We start from the raw sequence: 6,455 nt of genomic DNA on the forward strand, positions 1-6,455 counted from the left end.
CTTGCAGCCTTTAAATTTTCCATGTGTGATACCTGAAACCACTACAGATAGCTGATAACCTTGAGCACACTCGATGGGAGAGATATTTAGGGCAGAAAAGTAAAAAAGAAACTATTATAGTTGACCTACTGAATTAACCAACCCTAATAACTACCTCTGATCTCTCACCCAAAATACTAAATTTTCTTACTTAAGACATTTTTAGCTGAACCATCTCTTATTCTTGACTTAAAGTATCCCAATAGATAATCTTTATCTCATAGATAGGGAATAATAATATACAGTAAGCAAAATCCTATGATAACAACTCGAATCATAGACTCTTGATATGGAAAGGGACCCCAAACACCATCCACTCCAACTGCTCAAGTAGTCTCTGGACAGCACTGAAATATGTATAGCCTCCAGTAGAAGCGTAACAGAAAATTAAGAAAACTTGCTGATTCGATGTTTTTTACAAGTCCTCTTCTCATTTCCTATCTCTGACTTGATGGATGAGGAACATGCAGAAATAGATTATTTCTGCCTGAAGTAGCACAAAATGCTCTGCCCAAAGACACATATTCTTATGTGCAAGGCATGTATGTGCCTGAGAAGAGCATTGCTTGTTGAAAATGGAAGAATAGCGAGCGGTCAGTGAGAAGTTAACCTTGAGTTTTCCTTTTCCTGATAGTCCTTTATGTGAAACCCAAGTATAAAATCAACTTCGGAGAATCTAGTAAATTTCAATGTAACAATATTGAGACACTTTCCAATTGCATGTAATTAAATTTTTTAAAAAGTGCTTTCAATCTGCTTTCATTTTTTTTTCCATTTATTTTTATTAGTTGAAACAGACCAAGCTATCTGCCCTCATGAGAGATGATCACAAGTAACATGGAAAGCAGATTGACTTTTTTATCATTTCATTCACTGCAGTATCCCCAGTGCCTATAATATTATCTGACATACAGTCAGCACTTGACAAATATTAGTTGACAAAATGAATGAATGAATAACTTTCCTAGTCAGGACTGGATCTCCATTTCTAGCCTAGTTAGCAACCTAAGAGTACATGCTTAATAATTGTTATAACTTATGGAAGTCTTTATTGCAAGGTTCTTCCTGTCTTTGGACAGTTTGCCCTACCTTTATAATTCAGTTTTAAGAGAATCCAGAGGTATTTGGGTTATCTAAGAAATAAAGTAAATTTAATATGAATAAGCGAGAAAAAGGTTTTTATTTTAGGAAATTGGCTTGGACAGTTGTAGGAGATAAGAAGTTCAAACTCTGTTGCGCAAGGATGGAAATTCAGGCAAGAACTGATGGTGTACAGTCTTGAGTCTTGAAAGCTCAGATCTCAGGCAGGATTTCTATGTTGCCGTCTTAAGACAGAATTCCTTCTTCTTCCAAAAACCTAATTCTTTGTCCCTAAGGCCTTTAGCTGTTAGGATGAGACTCATATTATGAAAGGTAACCTGCTTTAAACTTACCTGTAGATGTGGGTCATATCTAGAAAATACCTTTACAGGAACATTTAGTATTTGACCAAACAACTGGGCACTGTAGCCTACTCAAGTTGCCACATGTCAGCAAAATTAACCATCGCAGGGTTATTGTTTTTCCTTTTTACACTAATGGGAAAATAAGTAAGATTGCTCTCCTTAAGTACATATTTGCAGTCTGGCTTTATTAAAGCTTGTACAGTTACTGAGTAGACTATAACCCCCTTTCACCCTTCTATCAAGTCATGATCAGGTTGTTTGCTTTTGGTCTTCCTCTGACATTTAGATTTCTAGTCCCAGTAGAGGCATTGAAGGTTTGCTGATGTCAAACAGAAGAAAAGTTAAGAAATAGGTCATCATCACACCCTCCTGACTCAAATAGGAAACAAAGTGGCTTGCCAGGCTCATCTCTGAGAGGGTGCAATAGACAAGAAGGAATATTTCCAGCTTCCCTAGTCAAAATAAGCCCACAGTGTCAGCTTTGCAAGCTTCCTCTGATTATTCCAATTCCTGAAATACACCAGGAATTGCTGGTGCATTCCATCATGACCTGTCTCATGACTTGGGTTTATCAGGGCCTCTGTCTTGTCCCCTCGCCTCATCCAGTGGCCTGCATTGGGTGTGAGTTTGGCAGGTTGGCTCTGGCCCAGAAGAGTCTCTGAAGTCCAGCTTGTTCTGTCAAATGTTTGAGTGGCGTTTTATTGAAGGCTCAGAGGATGAAGGCCATATAAAATTTAAACTAAGGCCTATATGAATACGTATAGTTGATCCACTTCATTGTATGACAGAAACTAATACAACATTGTAAAGCAATTATACTCCAATAAAAAAAAATCAGTAAAAAAAAGAGAATATTTCACTTTTTCCTCAAGAAACTTGAAACCTACCTAGGTTTAGGGTGATAACTGATGAAGCAAAGCTTTCAAAAATATTTTAAAAAATGAAATCTTTTTTTACACTTTATGTTTCTTTTATCATTTTTAATGAATTTTGTGTGCTTTTTTTGTGTAGTCCTTCTCTGTCCAGTCTTCAACTTTTAGGGACTTACTAACCTGTCTGTTTTCTTTACTTTTGTGAATTGTCCTCTTTTTAAAAGTTAATACTGATCCATGTTTCTCAGCTTCTCATCAGTATTTATTTAGAAGATTATTCTCTTGTAGAATTTATGATATAGAGCAAGCATCAGTACACTTTGGCTTAAGGGCCAGATAATAAATGTGGCTCAGTGGTAAAGAGTCTGCCTGCCAGTGTAGTAGATGCAGGTTTGATCCCTGGATTGGGAAGATCCCCTGGAGTAGGAAATGGCAACCCAGTCCAGTATTCCTGCCTGGAAAATCTCAAGGACAGAGGAGCCTGGCGGGCTACAGTCCGTGGGGTCACAGAGTTGGTCACGACTGAGGGACTAGGCACACACACACATCGTTAAATCATTTTTCTCACCTTAGGTAATCCTCCACTTCTCTAGATCCTTTATTAGTAACAGAATTATGACCCAAAATATTCCTAAAAGGCCTATTTACATAATGCTAGAAATGAAGGAGATGAAGTTTAAATAGGAGCAATGTAATTTCTTAGGCTTGAGTACTATGAACAAAGTCTGTTTGAGTTTAGGACAGAAGACATCTTAATCTTTTATCATGTCTGTTAATTTATCACAGAGAATAAATCACATAGCAGATCAAGGCTGTTTACAAATACTTAAGCGTCTGTTTCAGATGCTTAGTTCAGATACTTTCAATTTTAGTTCAGACAAGGAAGTTCTCTGCAGCCTGAGTCTCAAGCCTCTCCTGCATTGGCAGGCAGGTTCTTTACCACTGTGACACCTGAGGGCAACATAGTGCAAGAATCTACTCCCCAAAAAAGAAAAAAAAAAAAAGATTGTTATGGTAACCAATGGGCAAAATTTGAGGTATTTTGGAATCAATTTTAACTCAAAACAAGGAAGTTGTTCTCTTTTTTTTGTTTGATTTTTACAAATGAGTAATTTCCAAGGAAAGATAAGATACCATATGTAGTTAAAAATAACCTTGGTTGTGATATAGGATACTTAGCTTCTGATATCAACTCAGAAAAACCTGGATCTTCTTTATTTATATTTAGAATCGTAGTTAATAGAATCAAATCACCTAACTCACAGAATGTTTTTTTCAATATTGCTTTTCCTTGGAGAGTTCAAACAGTGACTAGTGGCCTACTGAAGGTCTGGCTTATTGGCTAGGCCAAAAGGTTTCCTGTTAGGATTCTAATTGCACTTCTTGGCCCAGGAGCTAAACCCTTTGCTCTTTTCACAAGTGCATTATACAACTGCACTTTGTTTAAAGGCTGGTGACTATTAACATATAACTAAACATCTTGCCAACCAATCCATCCTAAAGGAAATCAGTCCTGAATATTCATTGGAAGGACCAATGCTGAAACTGAAAACGCCAGTACTTTGGCCACCGGATGCAAAGAACTGACTCATTTGAAAAAACCCTGATGCTGGGTAAGATTGAAGGTGGGTGAAGAAGGGGAAAACTGAGGATGAGATGGTTGAATGGCATCACTGACTCAAGGACGTGAGTTTGAGTAAACTCTGGGAGTTGGTGATGGACAGGGAGGCCTGGTATGCTGCAGTCCATGGGGTCACGAACAGTCAGACACGACCCGAGTACCTGAACTGAACTGAACTGAAACACCTTGCCCAAAGGAGAAAAATCTTAAGAAAGAAAGTGGGTTGAGGGTGGGGGAGTAAATGACAAGCTGGTAGCATTAGAATGGATGAAACATTTGCTCTTCAACCCCTAATTAAGAAAAGGCAAAGTAGGCCAGCATTACATTTGCATGACAAAGCAAGTAATGCAAACAGAAATTGACTCCAAATTAATCTCTTTTTGAGATTCAAAGGTTAAAGGAGAATATAAAGTAAGGCAAATTTTAAGTTTTCCTTTCCAGGATTCCATTGTCTTCAGGGCTTAATTCATCAGGCAAAAGAGGTGTGCTTGTCATTCAGGCCTGGTGGTCCTGTTAGCTGCTCAGACACCATTCATTTATCTTTGCTCTCACTTGTGTAAACCATCTTCCTATTTACTCTGACTTTGTAGTTTAAAACTAAAGAATATGTTGCTGGTGATATATGAGTTAATTTCTGCTCATCGTAGGCTTCCAAAGTGGCTGTCTGTGCCAGCGTGAAATTCAGAGACAATATAATGATCCCAGCATATTGAGTTAGTGTCAGTGGCAGCTGGAGGTTAATGTCATAGAGCTGATCGTTTCGTCCTAAGGAGCATCACTTCATTATCTGGTGAATCTTACACCGTTTCTACCCCAAGTATATAGTCTGTGAATGAGTGCTAGTCCCCAAGCTGTTTACAAATGGTTTACAGCAAAAGAAGTTAAGAATTTGAGATCAAACATTTACATATTTATAGGAAACCAACAATGGTTTTATGTCTAATGAATAAATTTTAAAATAAGAGTATTTGGTATTATGTCATTTTTATCTCATTTTCTAAGTAATTTATTTTTATTTTTTCATACAGAATTGCCAAAATGGAGAGGATTTTTTAAAAAATGATCTTTGACTATAAAGCATTTGAGATTCCCTGCCTTAACTATCAGAGAACTTAAATTCAATCTTTTCTTGTTTACCCAACTAATTCTTTGCAAAGATGAATTCATTCAAACCACAAATATACACATATTCCATAATTTGCATTGAAAAAATAACAAAAGAAATAGTAACAATGACAGTGACAATCATAATCCTTGCTATTAATATTACAGTTCAGTTCAGTTCAGTCACTCAATTGTATCCAATTCTTAGTGACCCCATGGACTGTAGCACACCAGGCCTCCCTGTCCATCACCAACTCCCAGAGTTTACTCAAACTCATGTCCATTGAGTCAGTGGTGCCATCCAACCATCTCATCCTCTGTCATCCCCTTCTCCTCCTGCCTTCAATCTTTCCCAGCATCAGGGTCTTTTCAAATGAGTCAGTTCTTCGAATCACATGGCCAAAGTATTGGAGTTTCAGCTTCAGCATCAGTCCTTCCAATGAATATACAGGACTGATTTCCTTTAGGATGAACTGGTCGGATCTCCTTGCAGTCCAAGGAACTCTCAAGAGTCTTCTCCAAGACCACAGTTCAAAAGCATCGATTTTTTGGTGCTCAGCTTTCTTTATAGTCCAACTCTCACATCCATACATGACTACTGGAAAAACCATAGCTCTGATTTGATGGACCTTTGTTGGCAAAGTAATGTCTCTGTTTTTTAATATGCTGTCTAGGTTGGTCATAACTTTTCTTCCAAGGAGTGAGCGTCTTTTAATTTCATGGCTCTAGTCACCATCTGCAGTGATTTTGGAGCCTCAGAAACAAGTCTCTCACTGTTTCCCCATCTATTTGTCATGAAGTGATTGGACCGGATGCCATGATCTTAGCTTTCTAAATGTTGAGTTTTGAGCCAACTTTTTCACTCTCCTCTTTCACTTTCATCGAGAGGCTCTTTAGTTCTTCTTCACTTTCTGCCATAAGGGTGGTATCATCTCCATATCTGAGGTTATTGATATTTCTCCAGGCAATCTTGATTCCAGCTTGTGTTTCATCCAGCCCAGCATTTCTCATGATGTACTCTGCATATAAGTTAAATAAGCAGGGTGACAATATACAGTCTTGACGTACTCCTTTCCCGATTTGGAACCAGTCTGTTGTTCCGTGTCAACTTCTAACTGTTGCTTCTTGACCTGCATACAGATTTCTCAATAGGCAGGTCAGGTGGTCTGGTATCCCTGTCTCTTGAAGAATTTTCCACAGTTTGTTGTGATCCACACAGTCAAAATCTTTGACATAGTCAATAAAACAGAAGTAGATATTTTTCTGGAACTCACTTGTTTTTTGATGATCCAACGGATGTTGGCAATTTGATCTCTGGTTCTTCTGCCTTTTCTGAATCCAGCTTGAACATCTGGAAGTTCACGGTTCACATAC

This window comes from Cervus canadensis, chromosome 22 (genome assembly GCF_019320065.1).
Source record: "Cervus canadensis isolate Bull #8, Minnesota chromosome 22, ASM1932006v1, whole genome shotgun sequence".
NCBI lineage: Eukaryota > Metazoa > Chordata > Mammalia > Artiodactyla > Cervidae > Cervus > Cervus canadensis.